Source organism: Glycine soja, chromosome 9 (assembly GCF_004193775.1).
Source record: "Glycine soja cultivar W05 chromosome 9, ASM419377v2, whole genome shotgun sequence".
NCBI classification, from domain to species: Eukaryota; Viridiplantae; Streptophyta; class Magnoliopsida; order Fabales; family Fabaceae; genus Glycine; species Glycine soja.
Window position 1 is genome coordinate 20,077,771 of NC_041010.1, and position 26,465 is coordinate 20,104,235.

At 35.1% G+C, this 26,465-nt stretch overlaps 1 pseudogene; it reads left to right on the forward strand.

Moving 5' to 3' along the window:
- The first annotated feature begins 24,835 nt into the window (after window positions 1-24,835).
- LOC114368248 lies at window positions 24,836-25,670 on the forward strand (annotated as a pseudogene).
- The last annotated feature ends 795 nt before the right edge of the window (window positions 25,671-26,465 follow it).

A 26,465-nucleotide genomic window follows, 5' to 3' on the forward strand; every position in this document is an offset into this window, starting at 1 on the left:
CCAGAAGGTCTTTTTCAGTTAGAACCCGTTCAATTCCAGTAGGACTAACCAGATCTGAGTCACATAACCAGTTCCCTACTGTAAACCTCCAAGGATTAGACACCACTTCAAGCATACCTAGAACAACTTACAACCAAGAACAGGAGGACGACCAAAAGTCGATCCAATCCCCAACATACTCTTCTATGGAACCTTATGATGTTATCTGACAACTTTAGCATTGATAAGGAAACCCTTAGGAAAGATTTTTATTCTCCGGAGAATGAACCCCAAAGGAGATGGTTTTTCCAACATTACAAGGGTACAAACAGAAAACAAATCCAAGACAAGTTCTACGAATTTGTCGAAAGAGTCAAAATTAATGTCCTTTTCTTTGATTGGTTTCATGCTTATGCCATCAGAAAGGATATAGATTACCCTTGGAAACAAGACATCATAGGTGATCCAACAACAAATGTCATAACAAATTGGCAAGTGAAGGATGGTGAGTTAATCCAATCGGAATTACCTCCCGCAACACAATATCAACTACCAAACATCAAAGACAGTAACAATAAACCTGTCATGGCAATTCCATTCAAGACAAAAGATGTCAATGAGGAAGTAACCTCTAAAGACATTAAGAGCCTAATGGAACAGGCAAATTATACCAACAAATACTTACAAGCTTTAGGAGAAACCATAAAAACTACGGTAGTTCCTAAACAAAAACCAATTGAGGAAACTTCGCCAAGAATCCCCATTGAAAAACCTTTATTCAAACCTTTCAAAGTTAGTGAGAAGGCTAAAAGAAAAATTAGGGAACTTAGAAAAACTAAATCCTTAATTGAAGGCGTAGGTGACAACCATAGTGAATTACTAAACAAGATTGGTAGTTTACTTAAAGTCATTCCAGATACCCCCTAAGCCTCGGAAAATACTTCCAAAATGGTAACAAGAAGTACCTCCAAATTAATCAATGTTATTAATGAAGATAGTGACCAAAACTCAGATAACACAACTGAGATAGAATCAGTGTCAGAAAAGAATATAAATCCAATTAATTCCAAACACTGGAAGACACCCTCCAAATTATATTATCAACGTCCAACTGCCCCTGACCTTCTATTAGAAGAAAGAGGTGAAAACAATTTTAAGAGTTTTAGTGCAAACAACATCTATGAATGGAACATAGATGCACAAACGGAGTATAACATCATGAATACACTCCAACATATGACCATGGTAGCTACGGCTTACCAAACCTCCCATGAATGTTCAGAAGAGACCATTATAGATATCTTAGTGGCAAGATTTTCTGGACAACTGAAAGGATGGTGGGATAATTATCTCACTAACGAAGAGAAATCAAAAATTTACAGCGCAGTTAAGACGGATCTCAATGGAAAAGTCATTACTAATGACGATGATAAAGAGATTCCTGACGCTGCTAACACATTAATTTTTACAATAGCCCAACATTTCATTGGAGACCCATCCTTGTGGAAAGATAGGTCTGCAGAATTATTGTCAAATCTTAAGTGTAGAACCTTAGCGGATTTTAGGTGGTATAGAGATACTTTCCTAACTAGGGTTTACATAAGAGAAGATAGTCAACAACCTTTTTGGAAAGAAAAATTTCTAGCTGGTCTTCCCAGATCATTAGGAGACAAGGTTAGAGATAAAATCCGTAGTCAATCTGCCAATGGAGATATTCCATATGAAAGTTTAAGCTATGGTCAATTAATTTCTTACGTCCAAAAGGTAGCCTTAAAAATTTGTCAGGATGACAAAATTCAGAGGCAATTAGCCAAAGAAAAGGCTCAAACGAAGAGAGATTTAGGTTCTTTCTGCGAACAATTTGGTCTACCGGCCTGTCCAAAACAAAAGAAAAAACAATCCTCTAAAAAAGAAATCCATGAGAATAAACCGATCAATACAAAGAGATTTCCAAGGAGGAGATACTCACACAAACCATCAACCAGTAGAGGAATGGAAAATCCTAAACAAAAAACAAAATCAAAAATAACGTGCTACAATTGTGGAAAACAAGGCCACATCAGCAAATACTGTAGGCTAACAACATGCTTGAGGACTCCTTATATAGCCAAAAATCTAAGACCGGTAGTTGCCGGTAGTTTTGACCGGGACTATTTGACTGTTTGTTACAAGACAAGTAGTTTTGACCGGGACTTTAATGGCTACAGGACAAGTAGTATTGTCCAGCATTACACATTAATTACAAACAGACGGTTTTGTGACCGAAATTAAATTTAATCTAAACAGATACCAAAACAATCATCTTCGTTTTGGTAAAAGGGATCTTCTTCGTCTTCTTCAGCAGAACTTGTTTCTTCCTTCTTTGAGGATGAGGCTTCTTCTTCCTGTTGTAACATTTGTAGAACTTCCTTCAGATTTTTAGCTAAGACCTCTTTTGATGTCGATCCTGCTAAAAATGCTGCCAGATGAGACTTTTGGTTCAAAAACACAGAAGTCTCTGGATCAGCAGCTTTGAGGAATTCTGGATGGGATTGGAACCATAGTTTTACTTGTTCTGCATCCGCTTTGGATGAGTCAAATTGTGTCCACCATTTTACAAATGCGTGTTTTTGTAGTGATGGATATTGGTTTGTCTTTTCAGTCTTGCTGTAACGATATTGCCATGAGAATATCCATGACAGTGCAAAGCTTGAAAAGTATTTAAGATCTGCTGGAATTCTTGATTCCTGCGAATTGTATTGTTTCTTAAATTGGGAAAATCCTTGTTGGACCGTTTCTGGGAATATCTCTGGGATTGGTCCAAAGAAGTCCCACCATTGCAAAAACCAATTGGGAAAATTGTAAATTGTGTTGGTCTTGAAATATATCAGCCATGAATGTTTGAAGCGGGTATTTTGGTGCCAAAACACCTTAGTCCAAGCATCAACGTAATCCCAATAGGTATAACCTACTGGATCAAATGGAACTGAAAATCTCTTTCCTTTGTTCAAGTCCGAACCAAAGTGTCTTGGTTGAAGAACTTTTAGTATTTGGATGGTTGAGTGGGTGTTTAAGGTTTGGTCTTTTGGATCTTTGAAATGTTTGATAGATACTGAGTTTGAATCTACCAAAATCAATTCATAAAAAGTTCTTGTCTTCAGGATAGTGGTTGGTTTGTAGTGAAATCCTGGTGGGAAAGCCTTGGCCGTCGCCTTGAAGGGATTTTTGTCCCAAAATTCAGGTTCCATCTGCAAAACAGTTAACAATTTATTTTTATAAATATAATTGTTAGTTTGTTTGGTAGGTGGTGTTTGAGCTTTGGCTAAAGGTAGTTTTCCTTTAGTATTGGTGGCTGTTTTGGTCATTGACGCATTTTGGATCATTGTTTGTAAATTTGATTCAGATTCATCATCAGATTCTGAGGCAATGTCTGCCCAAGATTTTTTGATTATTTTTGGAAATTTGGTCAGACCCATGTCTTGAAGGGCCTGAAGGGTTTCAATTGGCCATGCATAGTCGGCCGATGTTTGTTTGGCGGTTGCCGGTTTGGGAGATTCCTGAGTGGATGGCTCAGGTTTGATTGAGGCAATCTGGGTTGATGACCCTTCTAAATTGGTTTTCTGGGTAGATGACCCAGCCTGGGTTGGTGACCCAGAAGAGGTAGATGATTTCTTGATGGTTGGTTCTGGAAGAGCCAGCCTGGCTCCTTTGCCTGTACTCCTTCCTCCCCGTAGGGAGATTCCTGATGCCTTAGGAGGCATTACCACTTTTCTGTAAGAATTCACGGGTAAGGTAGTCAGGTAGTGAATTTGAGGTGCCCTTGATGTATTCTATGTCAAAATCAAAGACACTTAAAATTGCTTGCCATCGTGCAAAAATTTGTTTTGAGGCAAGGTTTTTAACATCTTTTTGTAAAATATCTTTGGCTGATTTACAATCAACCCTGATTAAAAATTTTTGGTTTAATAAATCCGATTGAAATTTGGAAATGCACAAAACAATTGCTAAAACCTCTTTTTTAACAGTTGAATATTTTACTTGTGCAGGATTCCAATGTTTTGATGTATATGCAATGACATGATCTTGGCCACGGACTCTTTGTTTGAGGATGCCACCATAACCTATGTCTGAAGCATCAGTTTCGACAATTTTAAATGCCTGTGGAATAGGAAGATACAGACATTTAATGGATTGGACTTTGACTTTGATTTCTTTAACCGTTTGTGTATGGAGGTCAGACCAAGGAGGCGGATTTTTCTTCAGCCTATCATGTAATGGCTTGACAATATTATTTAAATAGGGGACAAATTCTCCTACGTAATTTAGACAACCTAGAAATCTTTGTAACTGGGTTTTGTCTAAGATTTGGTTGGGGAATTTGCTAGCAAACTCTATTGACCTTTCGATTGGAATGATTGTACCTTGATATATATTGTGACCAAGGAATCGAATTCGAGTTTGGAAAAGATTGATTTTTGATTTGGAGACTGCCAAACCATTTTGTTTGATGATATGTATGAAGGTTTGGAGATGTTTGAAATGTTGGTCAATGTTTTGGGAAAAGATTAAAACATCATCTATGTAGACAATGACAAATTTTGAATAAGGATTAAAAATATCGTTCATAATTTTTTGAAATTCTGAAGGGGCATTCTTCAGTCCGAATGGCATCACGTTCCATTCATATTGCCCGAAAGGTACAGTAAACGCTGTTTTGTACCTATCTGATTCTTGGATTTGGATTTGCCAAAATCCAGATTTCATATCAAATTTTGAAAATATCTTTGCAGAATTTAATCTGTTAAGCAAATCTTTTTTGTTTGGAATAGGATATCTAATCCATTGTAATGCTTGATTTAATGGTTTGTAATTTATGACTAAGCGGGGTGTTCCACGCTCAATCTCAGATTGTTTGTTAACATAAAAAGCCGCACAAGACCATGGGCTTTTGCTTTTCCGGATTAGGCCTTTATCAAGCAAATCCTTGATTTCCTTTTGACAGTATTGAAGAAGTTCTTCATTCATTTGGATTGGTCTGGCTTTTGTGGGAATTTGTTTTTCCCTAAAGTCTTTCTCATAAGGGAGATCGACAATATGTTTCTTTCTGTCCCAAAATGCATGTGGCAATTCAGAACAAACAGTCGATTCAATATGATTTAATAAAGATTGAATTCTTTCTTTTACTTGGGGTTTTCCCAGTTGTATCTGAATATTATTAAAAGATACTTCTTCTTTTAAGAAGTTACTTTGATTAATCTTATTTTCTATAAGATTTATATTTCTGGAAATTGGTTTAGTAGAAAAATTAAATATAATTTTTCTTCCTAAATAATTTGTGGTTATTCCTTCATTAGATATTTGGATGGGAAACAGGGCTCTAACGAAGGGCGTTCCTAAGATTACTTCATTCTTAAGGTTTTTTACCAGAAGAAAGTTTGTGTTAATCTTAAGACCTTGGTTTTCAATTATTGCATTTGATAGTTTAAAATTAATTTTTAATTTTGAGCCGTTTGCCGTACTTAATTTTTCTGAGGTTTTCTCAAAGAATTTTGTAGGAATTAATCCTTCTAAAATGCAGTTTGAATCAGCCCCTGTATCAAATAGGGCCATTGTTTCTAAAACGAAATCATTAATAATTATTTTTATGTTTATGTAAAATTTTTGGATTTTAATCTTGTTGATTAATCCCATAAACATATCATCTTCTAAATTTTCTGGTTGGTTTTCCTCACTGTTGTTAGTACTTTCAGAATCACTATCTTCCTCAAGTTGAGAAAGAATGATCTGATGAATTTCTTGTTGTTGACGAAGTTCTTTTACTTCTCTTTTTAGATTGTTTATCTCTGTTTGGAGATCTTGGATTGTCGTTGGTTTGGTTGAAGAATTTTGTAATCTCTTGAGTATGTTACTTACATCAAATTTGTTGTTTGTGATAAAATCTTTTTGTCTAGGTTTTACCTCTAATGTTTTCTTGAGTTTTTCCAGAAAAACCTTCTTTTCCTGGGGGTCAGGTATGGAATTGATTGCTTCAAACAAGAGATCTTGTTCTCTCGTTAGAGTATTGATTTGCCCATCATCATTATCTGTTGATGATAGTTGGTCATCTTGTTGGATTAGGTTTAGGTTTTCATCGAAAAGCACGGAGGATGAAGTTTCTGTTTCTTCCTCCGAGGTTTCTATGAGCAAATTGTTTATTTGCTCTTCAATTGCGGGTTCTAGGTTAAGGTTTCTTAACTTCTTTTTTAGCCTACAGTATTTGCTGATGTGGCCTTGTTTTCCACAATTGTAGCACGTTATTTTTGATTTTGTTTTTTGTTTAGGATTTTCCATTCCTCTACTGGTTGATGGTTTGTGTGAGTATCTCCTCCTTGGAAATCTCTTTGTATTGATTGGTTTATTCTCATGGATTTCTTTTTTAGAGGATTGTTTTTTCTTTTGTTTTGGACAGGCCGGTAGACCAAATTGTTCGCAGAAAGAACCTAAATCTCTCTTCGTTTGAGCCTTTTCTTTGGCTAATTGCCTCTGAATTTTGTCATCCTGACAAATTTTTAAGGCTACCTTTTGGACGTAAGAAATTAATTGACCATAGCTTAAACTTTCATATGGAATATCTCCATTGGCAGATTGACTACGGATTTTATCTCTAACCTTGTCTCCTAATGATCTGGGAAGACCAGCTAGAAATTTTTCTTTCCAAAAAGGTTGTTGACTATCTTCTCTTGTGTAAACCCTAGTTAGGAAAGTATCTCTATACCACCTAAAATCCGCTAAGGTTCTACACTTAAGATTTGACAATAATTCTGCAGACCTATCTTTCCACAAGGATGGGTCTCCAATGAAATGTTGGGCTATTGTAAAAATTAATGTGTTAGCAGCGTCAGGAATCTCTTTATCATCGTCATTAGTAATGACTTTTCCATTGAGATCCGTCTTAACTGCGCTGTAAATTTTTGATTTCTCTTCGTTAGTGAGATAATTATCCCACCATCCTTTCAGTTGTCCAGAAAATCCTGCCACTAAGATATCTATAATGGTCTCTTCTGAACATTCATGGGAGGTTTGGTAAGCCGTAGCTACCATGGTCATATGTTGGAGTGTATTCATGATGTTATACTCCGTTTGTGCATCTATGTTCCATTCATAGATGTTGTTTGCACTAAAACTCTTAAAATTGTTTTCACCTCTTTCTTCTAATAGAAGGTCAGGGGCAGTTGGACGTTGATAATATAATTTGGAGGGTGTCTTCCAGTGTTTGGAATTAATTGGATTTATATTCTTTTCTGACACTGATTCTATCTCAGTTGTGTTATCTGAGTTTTGGTCACTATCTTCATTAATAACATTGATTAATTTGGAGGTACTTCTTGTTACCATTTTGGAAGTATTTTCCGAGGCTTAGGGGGTATCTGGAATGACTTTAAGTAAACTACCAATCTTGTTTAGTAATTCACTATGGTTGTCACCTACGCCTTCAATTAAGGATTTAGTTTTTCTAAGTTCCCTAATTTTTCTTTTAGCCTTCTCACTAACTTTGAAAGGTTTGAATAAAGGTTTTTCAATGGGGATTCTTGGCGAAGTTTCCTCAATTGGTTTTTGTTTAGGAACTACCGTAGTTTTTATGGTTTCTCCTAAAGCTTGTAAGTATTTGTTGGTATAATTTGCCTGTTCCATTAGGCTCTTAATGTCTTTAGAGGTTACTTCCTCATTGACATCTTTTGTCTTGAATGGAATTGCCATGACAGGTTTATTGTTACTGTCTTTGATGTTTGGTAGTTGATATTGTGTTGCGGGAGGTAATTCCGATTGGATTAACTCACCATCCTTCACTTGCCAATTTGTTATGACATTTGTTGTTGGATCACCTATGATGTCTTGTTTCCAAGGGTAATCTATATCCTTTCTGATGGCATAAGCATGAAACCAATCAAAGAAAAGGACATTAATTTTGACTCTTTCGACAAATTCGTAGAACTTGTCTTGGATTTGTTTTCTGTTTGTACCCTTGTAATGTTGGAAAAACCATCTCCTTTGGGGTTCATTCTCCGGAGAATAAAAATCTTTCCTAAGGGTTTCCTTATCAATGCTAAAGTTGTCAGATAACATCATAAGGTTCCATAGAAGAGTATGTTGGGGATTGGATCGACTTTTGGTCGTCCTCCTGTTCTTGGTTGTAAGTTGTTCTAGGTATGCTTGAAGTGGTGTCTAATCCTTGGAGGTTTACAGTAGGGAACTGGTTATGTGACTCAGATCTGGTTAGTCCTACTGGAATTGAACGGGTTCTAACTGAAAAAGACCTTCTGGCTGACTCATATTCAGACCTAGAGGCTTCTATCCTTGATGAAAAAGAATTTCTCCTATTGAAGGTTATCTCTACCTTTCCGGAGTTATCTTGCTTAATATGCTCTATGGTTGGAGCGGGTCGGGGAATAGACGGTGTGGCCTTATCCATAACCCATCTTTCGGGAAGAGTTACTTCATCCCATTTTATTTTTCTCGGGAGAGACACGTTAGCCTTTGTCATATCAGTGATAAACAAGGTTGTTTCTCCTTTTTGAGGTTTTAACAGGACTCTAGATGCACAAGTATTCATGACCTTGTACTGGATCCTATAAATTAAGGCTGCTGGGATTGATCCTTCTTTCATGTCAAGGCCATGAAAGTGGATGTTTAAGAACAGAGAGTCAAGAATGTTTCTGTCCATCAGACTCACTGTTTTGTTTGGATAACAATTAAAATATATTGGACCCTGTCCTAGGCTGGTTTCGACTGTTCCAATTAGGGAGTCTTCAAATTGATTATGCCTAATATCTCTTAGACACATTAAAACTGCTGCATCTATGCCCATATCAATTAAGGGCTTGATGGCTACTTGTACACAACCGATGTGTAAATACTTATACTTACGGCTATGTTCATAAATTGAATTTTTTGAAAGTAGATGAAATTCTTCCCCTATATCTTGTCCTAGAGGAATATTGTTTTCTACTGTTTTGATTATGTAATCAAAGTTGTGTTTGTCTTTAATTGTTTCAGGAACGTATAGTTGATCCTGAGGGATTTCTGGAATGTTCCAGTCATCCATGTTTTGATTAATATCTTCGAATCGGACTTCCTCATCGAAGAGATTGTGTTTTGGGGCGACCTCTTGGGTCTGGTTATCTTGATCATTTAAGAGATTGGTGTTTCTTGAAGAAGATGAAGAGGAGGAATTTGAGCGAAAAGAGATACGGGAAAAGGATCGCAATAATCTAGACATAATTAAAACATTCTCTAATATCTTTGCCTTCATTTGGTTCCATAGGAATCTTCCCATAAGGCTATATGTTACAGAACTTCTTGGATCTGAATAAATGAAAAAGAAGATTTTTTTTTTTCACCGACAATATAGTTTGAACATTACTCCTATAGCCACCAGTATATTATGTCTCAATATTTTGTTTGAACAATACACCTTAGCCTTACTGCCCTTTCTCATCCACGGGACTTACTGCTACAGTATCATTCAACTAAAATATCAGACTGCTGTGCTTCCAGAAAATACTGTTCAAACACATACTGTTTAAATTAAAATTACTGTACATGCTTCAGATCCATAAGTTCAGTTTTACATATGCCCTTACGGACACTATTCCTACTTCCCCATCAGTTATATATATATATATATATATATATATATATATATATATATATATATATATATATATATATATATATATATATATATATATATATATATAACTCGTGGATATCTTCTTAACAAGCATCCATGTAAGTATGAGGGTGTGTGGGAAGATTACTACCCATACCCTCCCAATTGTCTTCCCTACTTACAATATGAGGTTATCTAGTTGTGTTAAATGCTTGGAGGGATAGTTTTGTTGTTGATAGTGGTTTTACTTGATTTTAACAACATGGCTTCCAATGGAGGATATCTATGGTCTAGACGGAAAAAAAATCATAACAGAGACTTACTGGAGGATTGACATAATGGAAAAAATTTATATTTAGGGACCACATGTGTCATTTACTTTTATCTATGATGAATTTGGTGGTATATTTGTCACAAGAGCATCGATTGAAAGTCTAGTATATAACTTAGTTAAAAAAACTTATAAGTAAAATAATATATTAGAAATTTTCCACCCATCACAACATAAGGCACCCAAGTTGGGTCAAAAAATGGAGGAATATGGACAAGAAAAGATGGTTAAATATAAACATGACTTTTGTATAAGTATTTGAAAATAAAGAAAAGTAAATGATGAAGAATTATTAGATAATCCTCCAAATGCCTTATTTAATAATTACAAAGTTCTACAAATTTTGTCATGCACATTTATATTAAATAAATAAAAGCGATAGAAATTAATTAACCTATAATTTTAATTTATTCATTTTTTTAGCTAACTTGGTTTTCTTTTGATTTCTCATTTGAGATTCTAAAAGTATCCTAAAGAGAGATGAAGACTCATAACAACTCTACTTAACCTGAGCTTAATTAGTTTGTTATTCTTTCAAAACAATTCATTAAAATTAGTTAATTTCTATTAGTGCAAGTAAAAATGTAGGCTTTAATTAATTGACAAGCACAAATGACTCTCATGATCACATGAGTGGTAATGGTGTCTAGTGACACCATATTGAGGTAACTTTCTGGTCATCTAGGACTACACGAATTGGAAAATCTTGATATCATGCTGGAAATAATATTGATTTTATAGTTTCATTTAGTGAAGTATAATTGTCTTAAATTTGTATCAAAATAATTAAATATGTATTTTTTAAAACTACCCCTATTATTATTAATACATTTTTCTGTCTTCTAATTATTTGTCATAACAATTAATTAAGGATAATTTAATCTAAAAATAATTAATGATAAATATATCCTAAATTAAAGAATAGGGTAAGTAATAATACTATTAGCCTAATTCAACAACATATGATTCTACTAAGGATGATTATTTTTGGAAAGTCAAATTTCAAGCACCAACATATGTTCACCAATCATTTTCCTTCTAGTAAAGTACTTTATTTCCTTTACATTACTTATGTTCTATCAATCCACAACTTATCCACTGAGTTGCTAAATGTGATTGTGAAATATAAATGAAGCTTTCTTCTATAAGTGTTGCTGCAAGACCAAATGGGGAAATATTTTGAGATTGAATAGAAATTTTCATTAAGCTACAAATTACCTAGTGCTATTGCTATTATGCAATATCCCTTATATTTCACTCTTATGGAATAAACTTCAAAAGTTGCTTAACTAACTTGATTATTTCAGCTTAACTAGAGGTTTTAAATTTGAGTCATGGATATAATACTACATTAAATACTTGAAGGAAGAACTTTGCCTCTCATAGAGGTGCTACCCAGCTCGAACAAAATTGCCTCTAGTGAAAATACTTATGATTTAGACCAAAAAAAAAAAAAACTTCACCAATGGCTTCAAACCAACCTTTTTGGCACCAAGCTTCAGAGGATTACATCTAGAGCTTCCATTTTAGCCCTAGGCCCTATCCAATATCTATATACACACATGTACACTTCTACTCTATCTAATATTATTATCCTTATTCATTGCCTAAATTTAATAAACATTAGGCTCCTGGCATGTAGGCTCAGAGTTGTAAATGCATCATGGTATATACTAATAGAATATAACACTAACTTCTCTTAGGTACAATTTTTTAAAAGTTTTGTTTCCAAATATATTAAGAAAAATATAAGCCACGAGTATTTAATGTCCTCAATTTTATCAGGTTTCTTTAAGGAACTATAAGATGGAGGAGTAGGGAGAAGAAAAAAGGTTATATATAAACTTGTTTTTAGTATGTGTTTTTACAAATAAAGAAAAGAAAATAAAGAATTATCACATAATCCATCAAATTCATTGTTTTAACCAGTGCAAAGTTCCATGAATTTTGAATTTCACACTTAAAGTAAAATAAATAAAGGAGATAGAATTTCTTGACCAATAGTTTTTTTTTTGAACTTTTAGTTTGATTTCCCCTTTGAGCTTCCAAAAGTATCCTAAAGGGAGAAAAAACTCATAACAATTGTACCTTACTTGGGCTTAATTAAGTTGTTATGATATCTATATACAATAGTTGTATAAAGTCAAATACAAAAAGAATTGTTGAAAAAATGATTCCTAATTTGTCATATATGGTAAGTAACAAGGATTATCGCTGCGTATTAATTTTAGTTATAGCTCCGAAAGAAAATGAAAGAGTATTTATAGACAAGTGAAAATGGTATCGGTCTTTGTTTAATTTGTCATCTAATGAAATAACAAAATATTCATCATCTAGTCAATAATTTTTTTAAAAGAACAAATTTGAAGTTAATGATAAGTTCTATTCCCTCACTATTTTCTCGAAGACTGTACCTTTATTGTTGTTATCTACATCTAGTAAATACCTATATACTCATAATCACGAGAGTAACTAATTTTTCGTATATTATAATAAATAAATGTTATCATTTTAATTTAAGTGATTGCACTGAAAGAAATATATATGGAGGAACATTTATAGACAAATAGTAAGGGGATGTGCTTCTTACTTATTTGTCGTCTAACAAAATACTGGTTCTATGATCTATACTCAATCCTAAATTTTGTGACTATATATGTAAGATCAACTCACTCCTAGGGTTAGTCATTTTTAACTTATTGCAGTTTAAAAATGGAATCTCATTAATCCAACTATTGGTTTAGGAGCTTACTTTTTAAAATCAAATGTACAAAATTTAAGCACAACATATTTTTTAAAATATAAGCAAATGTCACCTTTATGATTACATATCTATATTCTTTAAGAAGAGTAAATATAAAAAACCTACTAGTGTAATAAGTTCATTTCTCCTCATATATGTAATTATAGATAATAATTGTGGGTCTAAGTGAGGTGACACAGTGTGTAGTATAGTAACTATGCTTGCTTTTATACCCAGAAAATTTTATGGTAGGAGAAAGGTTGGTGCGTGAAACACATGGTTGTTCAAATTCTAGACATCCTATTATGGTGGGAGAAATGTTAGTGGCGAAAGCTATAAGTTTGGAGAACAGTAGCAAAATCCTACAGTTATATAATGATGAGATAGCTTGGAGGTTATGGGAATTAGCTAGGGTTCTTGGTCTAGAAGGGAGCCACCTTAATGGTTTTTATGTTTAGCATATCCAAGATATGGAGCTTACTGCAATCATATGGTCCAAAGAGGGCGATCTAGGGGGATTTTATTTTTGTGGAGGAATTTGTGTCTTCTTTTAGGTATTCTTATATTGGTGAAGGTTTTGTTAGGTGTTGCGTGGTATGGAATCTCAATGGCAACAATTTTTATCTTGTTAATATATACTCATCTTGCTATTTGAATGAGAAAAGAAAATTGTTGGCAAATTTGGTGATGTCAAGATGAGGATTTGTAGACGATTGGAAAATATTTCATTAAGGAGAAGCTAAAATTTCTAAAAAAAAACTTTGGGGTTGGCATGTGGAGGTATTTGATGGTTTGGGTGCTAATATAAATTCCAAAGTGGAGGAGCTAGAAGTGGTGAACAAAAGGTTGTGTGAGAGGGTTGATGATGTAGAATGATGGAAGCTTGCTTGTGGGGCTTCTATGGAGGCTGGATCTTTGAGCTTCAATGAGATCCTTTATTGGTGATTTTTCACCATGGAGATGCAGCAGAAGACAAAGGGGAAGAGGTGAGAGGAGACGCCATCCACAAGGGAATAAGCCATGGAAGAAGGAACTTCACCACCAAGATAAGCCTTGGATAAAAAGCATGGAGAGGATGCTTCAATGGGGGAAAAGAAAGAGAGAGAGAGAGAGAGAGGGGAGCACGAAATTGAAGGAAGAAAAAGAGAGAGAAGTTGAACTTTGAGTTGTGTCTCACAAGACTCTCATTCATCAAAGTTACAACAAGTGTTACACATGCTTCTATTTATAGACTAGGTAGCTTCCTTGAGAAGCTTTCTTAAGAAAACTTCCTTGAGAAGTTTCTTTGAGAAAACTTCCTTGAGAAGCTAGAGCTTAGCTACACACACCCATCTAAAAACTAAGCTCACCTCCTTGAGAAGCTTCCTTGAGAAGCTAGAGCTTAGCTACACACACCCCTCTAATAACTAAGCTCACCTCCTTGAGAAGAGAAGCTAGAGCTTAGCTACACACCCCTATAATAGCTAAGCTCACCCCCATGACAAAATACATGAAAATACAAAAAAAATCCCTACTACAAAGACTACTCAAAATGCCTCGAAATACAAGGCTAAAACCCTATACAACTAGAATGGCCAAAATACAAGGCCCAAACGAAGGAAAAACCTATTCTAATATTTACAAAGATAAGCGGGCTCATACATATCCCATGGGCTCGAAATCTACCCTAAGGCTCATGAGAACCCTAGGGTCTTCCCTTGGATCTCTGGCCCAATCTACTTGGAGTCTTCTATCCAATGCCCTTGCGGGGTAGGATTGCATCATTCCCTCCACCTTGGAAAGGATTTGACCTCAAATCTTGAGGTTCTTCATACTCTGGGCTCCTTCCCTCAACACCTGTAAAAAGAAAAAAAAACATATGTATTAGTGGTGTTTGGTATGTTGAAGTAAGGTTAGGTCTGAAAACCCATTTCCTGGGCATCTTCCCATGAAGGAACATGGTTTCTCACCAAATCAATGAGTGGTGCTACAAGTATAGAAAAATATGGGACAAACCTTTTGTAAAAGTTCGTTAAGTCATGGAAGCCCCAAATTTTTCTTATACTTGGTGGAGTGGGCCACTCAGGAATGACATTTATTCTCTTAGGGTTCATGGGAACCCGTTGATCACTATTTGAAAAATTAAGAAAAGTAACGCAATAAAACATACCTTTTTTTGTATTTTCATATTGATTATTCCTACCAAAAAGTATGACAAACCTAAGGTGTCCCATATGAGCACCTAAGTTTGTATTGAAACTAAAAATAAGAACAAACCTACCTAATGGGTCCCTATGTACAAACACCATGAAGGTGTTAGGTGCACGAGTGATTTTACAAAAGAGGGTTGCACCACTCAAAACATTCATCATACCACCTATTTTAGGGACTTGGTGCCTAATAATACCTATTTTGGGCACCAACAAAGCACAAGGATTTAAGCTCTTGCGAACCAAACCCCCATCCAACAACTTCTTTACTTGAGGAATAAACTCAAGCCCAAGAGGTGTGGCAATGCTAGCAAGTTTCTTTTTACAAAAAAGAAAATGTGGAGGTTGTCTAAGAGGGAAAGTTTCTTTAATGTTTGTCTTTATTGTAAAATGAGTTTCCTTCTTAGCTAACCTCTTGGAGGAGACACTTACCTCTTTACACTTCTCTTTAACCACTAATGGTTGTCCATTTTCTTGGGGGTAGATTTCTTCACTAGATTCTTCCCCTTTTGCCTTTTCACTTTCACTAGAGGAAGGTGAAGTATTAGCCTTATCTTGGCTACTATAAATGTCTTGGCCCCTCATAATCATGGTTTTTGTGGTGGGGCATTGAGAAGTAATGTGTCCTTTTCCAAGACATTTAAAGCACTTTATAGAGCTAGTTTTCTCTTGCATACTAGCCTTAGGGGCTTGCTTTTCTATTGTCTTCCCCTTATCATCTTTGGGCTTAGAAGGTTTCACCCCTAAGATGCCTTGACCTTGGTCTTTCTTTGGATAAGAGTGGGACCCATAAGATTTTGAAGTAGACTTCTTTTTAAGTTGTTGCTCTACCCTTATTTCCCAAACTAAGTTAGCCTCTACATTGTCCTTCCCATGGAAGTATGGGAGGTTAATGTTAGCCTCTTGAGGCTTTCTTTCCTTTTCTGTTCTATGGGAGTGAGGTCTAAGATGTGACCTATGCCTTCCTTCGTAATAGTCACGAAGTTCTTCACTTAGGCTCTTGCAAGAGTTATGACTACTATAGGAGGCATGTTTTTCTCTTTTCATTTCTTTCATTATTTTTCTTCTTTCTTCCTCTCTTATTTTCTTTCTTTCATCTTGACTTATTTCTTCCACTCGTTTTTTCCTTTTTCTTTTCTCTCTTGTTTTTCTTTGCATAACTTGAGGGAACTCAACTCATCTAAGATTCTAGATAAAGGGTCTTTACGACTAGTACCCTCGCCATTAACACTAGATGAATGATGACTCATGTTGGTTCCTAAGTTGTGGTTCTTTCTTGTTGGAGGTTTGAAAACAAAAGGTAAAAGAAACTATGGTTGAAACTAGCCAAAATAAACACTAAAAGAGGTGTGAAAGATAAGGTAAAAAACTAATTGGTAAAAGGAAAACTATCTAGGCGGTTTGACAATGGAAGGTAAAGGAAATAAGCTATGAAAGTAAGCAAGAAATGTAAACTAGGCGAATATTAAGAGTGTTTGGATGACCACATTCAAGGTTCCCAACAAAACACTCACTATCCTAAGGAAAAATTGCCTAAAATTATTACACACAAATGGAAGTTTGGTAACCTATTGGAGGCTCCCAACACACTTCCAATGAAAGGCCTTTTTGTTACAAAACTTGAAAGCAATGAAGGTAAGTAAATTGCAAATTACAAAATTACAAAACGGTCCTCAATTTTGGTGGTTGTTCTCTCTTTGGTGATTCACTCAATTTGGAGTGCTTCTTAGTCCAATAGCTCTTAAGGTGGTTGGCCCCTTTCTTCTTGACTCAAATTCTTCAAGGGATGGCACCAATCCTCCTTCCAATTACCTATAACCAATGGAGTTTTAAAAAGACAATTTTTCAAGGATTACTCAACAATTAAAGCAATGAAAAGGACATAGAAGCAAGCTAGGACTCAAAGAGAAACTTAGAATAGCTCTAGAGTAGAGTAAAAAAAACTAAAAAAAAAAGACTCAACAAACCTCTAGCTTTACCACTTGTTTTCACAGTAATTTTCAATTAAAATTTCGGAACTAAGATTGGTATAACATAGGCACCAATTATAGAATAAATTTTGAGCCAAAACAACAAGCACACTTCCCTTTCACTTTTTTTCCTGGATGCTGATTTTTCTGCCAACTTGTATGATTTTTAGTATTTTTTCCTTTTATCCAAATCACTTGGTTCTTTTTTTATAACTTTTTTCCAGATGTCTAGAAATTTCAGTAAATATTTCAGCTCAAAATTCAAAGTAACTAATTCTTAGTAATTTTTACAACTTTGTATGTCCAAGCTGCCAGCACCAGCGATTTTTTTTAAGCATGGTATATTGATTGTATTGGGCTTACTTTCAACCTTCCTATATATGTTGAACTCACTAGGATTGTTTACCACAGTTTTAGAAGTTCAATATTCACTTAGGATCAACATTTCATCCAGAAATTCAATCACCAAAACTCAAATTCACAATAGACACAATCATAAGGAAACCTAAAAGTTCAAGAAAAGGTTCACAATCAAAGACTCTCTAAGAATTTTGCATGAACATGTTAAGGACTAATTAACATGAAAGATTTGACTCAAATCAAATAATAGGCTAAGATAATTTCATACACTCATGAACAAATGAGTTAGACAAAGAAACAAGAAAAATAAAATTCAGCACAACATAAGAAATCTTATGTGACAAGTTTCATGACTAGACATGACTTCTATTACAAAACTACAATAGGTGAACAAGTCACTCTAGATTTTTGAGGTTTTCTTCTACTTTAATATTTTTGTAAGAATTTTATGGTTTAGGTTTCAGCCACAAAAAATAACAAGACAAAACTCAAAGGAACCTAAACTCAACACAATTCATGGTTCAAGAACAAGAACAAGAAATTTGAACCATAGAAAATCAAATCTAGCATCTATAACAAGTTTAATTAGTGGAAACTCTAAAGAATCATGTTAACAACATTTAGCACAAGACATGTTAGGAGATACATGGAGAAAAAAATGAAGAAACAACAATGGAAGAGAAGGTAAAGCAAAAAATTAATGGAGGTTTAAGGAGCACCTACTTGAAGCTCTTGTGCTCTGATTACCACTTGATGGAAGCTTGCTAGTAGGGCTTCTATGGAGGCTGGATCTTTGAGCTTCAATGAGGTCCTTTAATGGTGATTTTCCACCATGGAGATGCAGCGGAAGACAAAGGAGAAGAGGTGAGAGGAGGCACCATCCACTAGGGAATAAGCCATGGAAGAAGGAACTTCACCACCAAGATAAGCCTTGGATAAAAAGCATGGAGAGGATGCTTCAATGGGGGAAAAGAAAGAGAGAGAGAGAGAGAGAGGGGAGCACGAAATTGAAGGAAGAAAAAGAGAGAGAAGTTGAACTTTGAGTTGTGTCTCACAAGACTCTCATTCATCAAAGTTACAACAAGTGTTACACATGCTTCTATTTATAGACTAGGTAGCTTCCTTGAGAAGCTTTCTTAAGAAAACTTCCTTGAGAAGCTTCTTTGAAAAAACTTCCTTAAGAAGCTAGAGCTTAGCTACACACACCCATCTAAAAACTAAGCTCACCTCCTTGAGAAGCTTCCTTGAGAAGCTAGAGCTTAGCTACACACACCCCTCTAATAACTAAGCTCACCTCCTTGAGAGGAGAAGCTAGAGCTTAGCTACACACCCCTATAATAGCTAAGCTCACCCCCATGACAAAATATATGAAAATACAAAAAAAATCCCTACTACAAAGACTACTCAAAATGCCTCGAAATACAAGGCTAAAACCCTATACAACTAGAATGGCCAAAATACAAGGCCCAAACAAAGGAAAAACCTATTCTAATATTTACAAAGATAAGCGAGCTCATACTTAGCCCATGGGCTCGAAACCTACCCTAAGGCTCATGAGAACCCTAGGGCCTTCCCTTGGATCTCTGGCCCAATCTACTTGGAGTCTTCTATCCAATGCCCTTGTGGGGTAGGATAGCATCATAGAAGGGAGGAGATTGATTCTTTCTAAAGAATTTTGGAGATCTTTGAAGAAATGGCCCAAAAATCTAGGGTGGGATGGATTGGTGAGGGTGATGAAAACTCTAGGTTCTTTCTGTTGGACCTTGTGGCCTCAATAATCTTAAGAGGTAATGTTCTATAAACATGCAAGGCAAAATTGATTGCAATAACATAAATGAGATAAGGGAAGAGAGAATGCAAACACAGTTTTATACTGGTTCGGCCACAACCCGTGCCTACGTCTAGTACTCAAGCAACCCACTTGAGATTTCCACTATCTTTGTAAAATCCATTACAAAGTCTGAACCACACAGGGACAACCCATCCCTTGTGTTCAGGAATCCTTTACAACAAGAGACACACAGTCTCTTAACCAATCTCATTGAATAAGAAGAATGGAAGAAGAATTCTCTATTCAAGAGAAGAATATTACAATGAAGATCATGTAAGAATCCTTGTAGATTTTGCAAGTGTTTGATCAAGGATTTCTTGAGAGAGCATTTGACAATGAAGTTCTTTTGGAATCTCTCTCATTGTCTTTTGAGAGGATAAGACATTTTTGCCAAGCAAAACTCTCTGCATAAAATTCGTGCCCAAGTCACCTATTTATAGGCCTTTGATGGTCATTCACAAATCTAATGAAAAGATGTGACTGTTGGCGATATTCCTTGAAAATCCTCTCTAGTAATCGATTACAGAATTAGTGTAATCGATTACACAGTTGTTTTTCTTGAACAGTTGTGACCCTTCATTTAAAATTTGAATTCCCAACGTTCAGAGTCTCTGGTAATCGATTACATATGATGTGTGTTGCAACGTGCCCTTTTGCGGGCGAGCGAAGGTGAGGCTCATGGGTGCGCTTTCCAAAGGAGGAAAGATGCGCGGAGTCGCCACCAACGTTTATTTGTGGAAAACGTCGAAAAAACCGAAGGAAACCGGTCAAAATGAAAATTCTAAGTTCAGGAGTTGTATTTATGTTTGAGGAAGGTATTATCACCTCTCACGTTTGTCTCAAAGGACAACAACCTATTTTTTAGAATTGTGGAAATTGTGTTACCTTAACTTTTATTTCTTTTTGTTTTTTGAGGTCGACAAAAGCAGGGCTTTTGCTCCTACGTAGTTCTTTCTTAAGCGTGAATCAAGCGATCCTTTTACTTGAAAGGTGATCATTTTAAGGTGTTGGACCTTAAAAATGATCCATTTTACTTGGTAAGAAACTGAAATGATAAACTTTCAAAACCCTATTTTTTGTGGACGAGCTTGACTAGGCGAGTTGATTTTAGCCTTAGTTTCACTTTAATTATTAGTTAATTCAATTAAGAATGAGAAATCCCAAAGAGAAAACGTCCAATTTGATTTTTCGCTTTATTTTACTAAAAGGTATTTTTTTATTATTATATTATTATTTTACTTCTTTTTTTTATTTCCAACGTGGTTACGGCACGACCGAACAGTCGGAATTCTTTTTAACAGAAATTAACGGATGATACAATTCAAATGATCGTGGAAATTTATTTTATTTTTAGATTAGGCGAGAAACAACTTAAATAAATGACTGAAGCACGTCAAAAGGGGGTATAGAAAGCGAATGAAAACGAGAATAAAAATACATGAAACAAAATGTGGACCACCACGGGTACATAGAATGAATTGAAAAGCTCGGTTTGAGGTACTTACCCGTTGAAGACTGAAGAAAACGAAGAACGAACGATGAATGTTGAAGAACGGTCGAGAATCTTCGCGTAACCACTCACGGAAACATTACGGAAGCGCCTCGGCTTGGATTTTCTTCAAGGAAACAATTTTCCTCAGCAATTTCGAGAGAATAAGAAGTGCCAAGAAGGCTGAACCCCTTCTCCCTTCACTCCTCCCCCTATTTATAGAAAAATAAGGGAGGAGCTTGCCACCCAGCTCGCCCAGGCGAGCAAGGTTGCTTCCTTCAGAAGCAACAGCCTTATGGAGGAAGAATCTGGAAGGCCCAAGTGGGCCTGACTGCTATTTGTACCCCCATTTTTATGAAATGCACCCCCTTTACCTTTTTTGGTAATTCTTTTTCCGTAACGTTACGAAACTTTACGAATTTCGTAACGATACTTAGTTTCCTTCCGCAAGGTTACGAATCCTTACGGATTATGTATTTACTCTTTTTTAGCTTTCGAAGAAGTTACGAAAACTCACGGATTGCGAAAAAACACCTCCTTTCGATTTCCGTCACATTACAGAATTTTCACGGATCGCGTAAGCCTGCTTCCTTTTGATTTTCGGCACGTCTCGGGACTTCACATATTGTGCAACAAAGGGTACCAAGTATCTCGAAGCGGCCAATGAAAGGTTGTATATCATCAAATAATAACCCCCGGACGAAATTAGGGTATGACAATGTGTAATCGATTACACACTTTCAAACCATTGGTAATCGATTACATGTGCCTTGAATGACTTGAAACCTTTCATTGTGAGGCAAGGCTTGATCTTGAAGAAATCTTGAATCAAGGCTTTGTTTGTTGAAACAATCTTGTATTAATCTTGAACCAAAATGAGTCTTGTTTAATTCTTCTTTTGACATCATCAAAATCATGTATACATACATTCACATTCTCCCCCTTTTTGATGATGACAAACATGTGATTTCTTCTCAACACCATCAAAGCTTGCATGATTTACATTCTCCCCCTTTCTCAAGCAAATTCTTAATTCTTCTTGACATCATCAAAATCTTCATGATTTACATTCTCCCCCTTTTTGATGATGACAACCACCTGTAGGTTAGGAGCAACAACAAAGAAAAAATATCTATTCGCATATAGTTTACTCCCCTTTGGTTTTGCAATGATTGCTTATATGAGACAGTTGAAGATTTCATATTTTTCATATGTAAACAAATTGTCTCATAAACAATAGATAATTTTTCTTACTATTTTATCCTTTATCTTTCTCTCTCCCCTTTGTCAACATCAAAAACAAATCATGAATAGAGAGGAGAAAGATGTTACCACTTGTTGCAATGTATTAGAATCAAGTGATACCAAAAGGCATTAAAACAATCATTCAATATTAATCAAGCAAAAACAAGTACAATAACACATCAATCAAACACAATCAAATACAATCAATCATCAAATATTTCAAATTTCAAATTTCAAATTTCAAATTTCAAATTTTAAATTTCAAATTTTAAATTTTAAATTTCAAATTCCAACTTCCAACTTCAACTTTTAGTAACTTCCCCTTCCAACTTCCAACTTCCACTTTTAACTTTCAACTTCCAATAACTACTTCCAACTTCCAAATTTTAATTTTTAATTTTCAAATTTAGCTTTTCAAATTTCAAATTTCAATTTTCAATTTCAAATTTCAAATTTCAATTTCAAAATTTCCTTTTCTAAATTTGAAATAGTTTTCTTAAAACATGAAACTAATTTCAAGAGTTTCATAGATTCTTTAAAAACAATCAAAAACTCAATCAGGAACAAACATCAAAAACAATACAATCAAACACACAATCAAAAATACAATCAATCAATCATCAAACACAGTCAATCAAATTCAATCACAATCATCAAGAACAGTCTAAACTCAAGTAGAAAACAAGCATCAAAAGTAATCAATCAAAGACAAGTGACATGTTGGTATCATTTGATATTGCTTGTTGGGGTTGTTGATCAAGTGGCCTTTGTTTGTTGTCTCCATATATCACATATTCACTTTTCTTGGGGAGAAATGTGGCCTTCGTTTGCTGTCTCCATAAATCACATATTCATTTATCTTGGAGAGAAAAATGAATAAACTTTGATGCATGCCATGTGTTTGGAGAAATAACTATCAATGTATCGACTTTGCTTTTCTCCATTTTCATAGTCTTTCATCATGATATCCAGACTTATGATTTTCTTCTCTGAATCACTTGAATAATTTATGACATTATCTTCCCAAGTGATATATCCTTTCTTTTCTTTCTTCTCTTTGAAATTCATCTTGTCGGATTTTTCCATTCTTCTTTTAAACACAGGACAATTGAATCTCATGAGCCCAAGTTGATTGCACTCAGCATTTTGGGGCTAAAGAGGAACCTTCTTCTTTCTTCTTTCATCATCATCTTCTTTCTTCTCTATTTTTTTTTATGTAGTTGCATTTCTCTCTACCATTGTAGGAATAAATGAATCAAATTCAATGGCTTCCCATATCTTTAGATCTATGGCTTCTATAAAGATCTGCATTCGGGTTTTCCAATAATGATAACCCTCACCATTGAACATAAGAGCCTATTGATATAATTTCCCTTAGGAAATGGAAATTTGGATGAGGCCATATCTATTCTTGAAGTTTTTAAACTTTATACAAGAATCCTGCTCTGATACCACTTGTTAGACAAGTGGCCTCAGATATCTTAAGAAGGGGGGGTTGAATTAAGATATTACAACTTATTTCCCCAATTAAAAATTCTATTTCACTTTCTATTCAAGTTATAAATTCCCTTAATAATGAATTTCTTAAATATTGATTGAAATAGAACAATTTGAATACGAATATAAAACAATAATAAATAAAGGAGTTTAAGGGAAGAGAAAATGCAAACACAGTTTTATACTGGTTCGGCCACAACCCGTGCCTACGTCCAGTACTCAAGCAACCCACTTGAGATTTCCACTATCTTTGTAAAATCCATTACAAAGTCTGACCCACACAGGGACAACCCATCCCTTGTGTTCAGGAATCCTTTACAACAAGAGACTCATAGTCTCTTAACCAATCTCATTGAATAAGAAGAATGGAAGAAGAATTCTCTCTTCAAGAGAAGAATATTACAATGAAGATCATGTAAGAATCCTTATAGATTTTGCAAGTGTTTGATCAAGGATTTCTTGAGAGAGCATTTGACAATGAAGTTCTTTTGGAATCTCTCTCATTGTCTTTTTAGAGGATAAGACATTTTTTCCAAGCAAAAATCTCTGCATAAAATTCGTGCCCAAGTCACCTATTTATAGGCCTTTGATGGCCATTCACAAATCTAATGAAAAGATGTGACTGTTGGCGATATTCCTTGAAAATCCTCTCTGGTAATCGATTACAGAATTAGTGTAATCGATTAAACAATTGCTTTTCTTGAACAGTTGTGACCCTTCATTTAAAATTTGAATTCCCAACGTTCAGAGTCTCTGGTAATCGATTACATATGATGTGTAATCGATTACACACTTTCAAACCATTGGTAATCAATTACATGTATTGGTAATCGATTACATGTGCCTTGAATGACTTGAAACCTTTCTTTGTGAGGCAATGCTTGATCTTGAAGAAATCTTGAATCAAGGCTTTGTTTGTTGAAACAATCTTGTATTAATCTTGAAGCAAAATGAGCCTTGTTTAATTCTTCTTTTGACATCATCAAAATCATGTATACATACATTCACACTTTCATTCTTCTTTGAAATAACATTACTATCACTACTAAATTAAAAGCTTTTTACGACGCGTGAATAAGGACGGTTCTACTAAAACCGTCCTTAACATATGACCGATGGCATTTTTTGTAAATAAGAGTACGCGAACCACAACCACTGAAGAAGTTAAGCTTCAAATATGTGAAGCTTGCTCTCGATCTCATCTTTCCCATTCACCTTTCACTCGTGCGCTCAATAACTCCACGCTCCTATCAACGCTCCTCTACGACATGTTCCTAAACGCCTCGATTGGGAAAAGAGGTTCTGGTGCTGGGGGCCTAGGGTTAGGGTTTGTGAGAGATGTTGGATGCTCCATGCATTAATGAGTCTTATCGTGCGCTGCTGGAAGCCATTCGAGCACAGTGATGACGCCGGTAATGTCGCCGCTGGAAGAGAATGCAAGGATGACCTCCTTTGGTTCCGCGACATCGAAAAGTTTGCCATCAGCAATTTCTCCATGGCCGTCATCCAGGCCAACCAAGTCGTCGAGGACCATTTTTGATGCTAAGCACTTTCCAATGACAAGCTGAAAAGAATGGATCACTCCATTTTTTACCTTTACCTTCTTGTTTCATCTTTTTTTATTTTCCCTTTGTTTCTGAATGTTGTCTATGCCAGTAAAAAGGTAGGCCGATTATTTTGCTTGTTAATTAGTATTTGGTTTGTATATTGTTATGAGGTTTCTACTTTGAAAATGAGGTGATGATTTTATAGATAGGGTGTAATAATGGAATTTGGAGGATGTGATGTTGGTTTTTTATTTGTTGTTTATAGTGCTACATTGTATACTTGGGAGCTCATTCTCATGGTCCAACCCCTTCATCTATTGACCTAGAAACTACCACACATTTTCATTATGATTTTCTGGGTTCAATCTTGGGAAGGTATTTAAATTGATGAAACCATTAAATCTAGCTTAAGTTCTGGTTTAGAAGAAACTAATTAATTGATTAATTGTGTTGTTTATATTAATCATTCACAGCCATGAAAAGGCCAAAGAAGCAATTATTTATTCATATAATAAACACATCAATGGCTTTGCGGCAGCACTTGAAGAGGAATAAGCTATAGATATTGCAGGTGGGAAAATCAAGTGTTTTTTGTACTAATTTTTTCTTATTATAACCTAGTTTTAAGTTAGTTAGTTGAAACAATGATTCCACTATGCAGAAAACCCAAACGTAGTATCAGTGTTCTTGAGCAAAGAGCATAAACTTCACACTACTCATTCATGGGAGTTTCTTGGACTGCAAAGAAATGGTAGGAACACAACATGGCAAAAATGAAGATTTGGTGAAAATACAATCATCAGTAACATTGATACAGGTAAACTTTATAACGACTTTGTTGAAATTGCTACAAATTTCTAGAATATTCTTAAATATAATATGTATGAAAATGGTAGAATATCCTAGAACTATAGTGTGTATGAATATAGTAGAACAATCTAGAACTATAATGTGTATGGATATGGTAGAACAATCTAGAACTATAAGTGTATGTATAAGATAGAAGAATCTAGGACTATCATGATACTAATCTATCATGAAAACTCTAGAAAGACCTAAAGTAATGTAGAAACATTCACTATCATTGAGAGGTTGGTGACTTGAGCCTATAAATAGGCAATTGGTATGTTGTAATTGATCATCCAAGAAATCAATGACATAGCCTTCTTTCTAAAACAATTCTCTAAAACTATCAACTATCAACTATCATCTAATCAACTACCAACAGTGGTATCAGAGCTACATTCGGTCATACATTGGGCATAGTTATATTACCTACCTACCATTCCAAAATCCTCCCAACTACTTCAAAAATTTCCTTTGTACTATTAACCCACTCCAATAATATTTTTTATAAGCTATGAATAACACTACTCAATCGTCAACTATTTCTGTCCCTATCTTCAATGGTGAAGATTATGATTTCTAGCGTGTTAAAATGGAAACATATTTTTCATCTCAAGATTTATGGGACATAGTAGAAGAAGGCTTCACTGTTCCCGCAGATACTTCAGTTCTTAATGCATCTCAAGAAAAAGAGTTGAAGAAAAATAAACAAAAAAATTCAAAAGCGTTGTTCACCTTGCAACAAGCGGTGATTGATCAAATTTTCCCAAGAATTATGGGAGCTAAGACTACCAAAGAAGCGTGGAACAC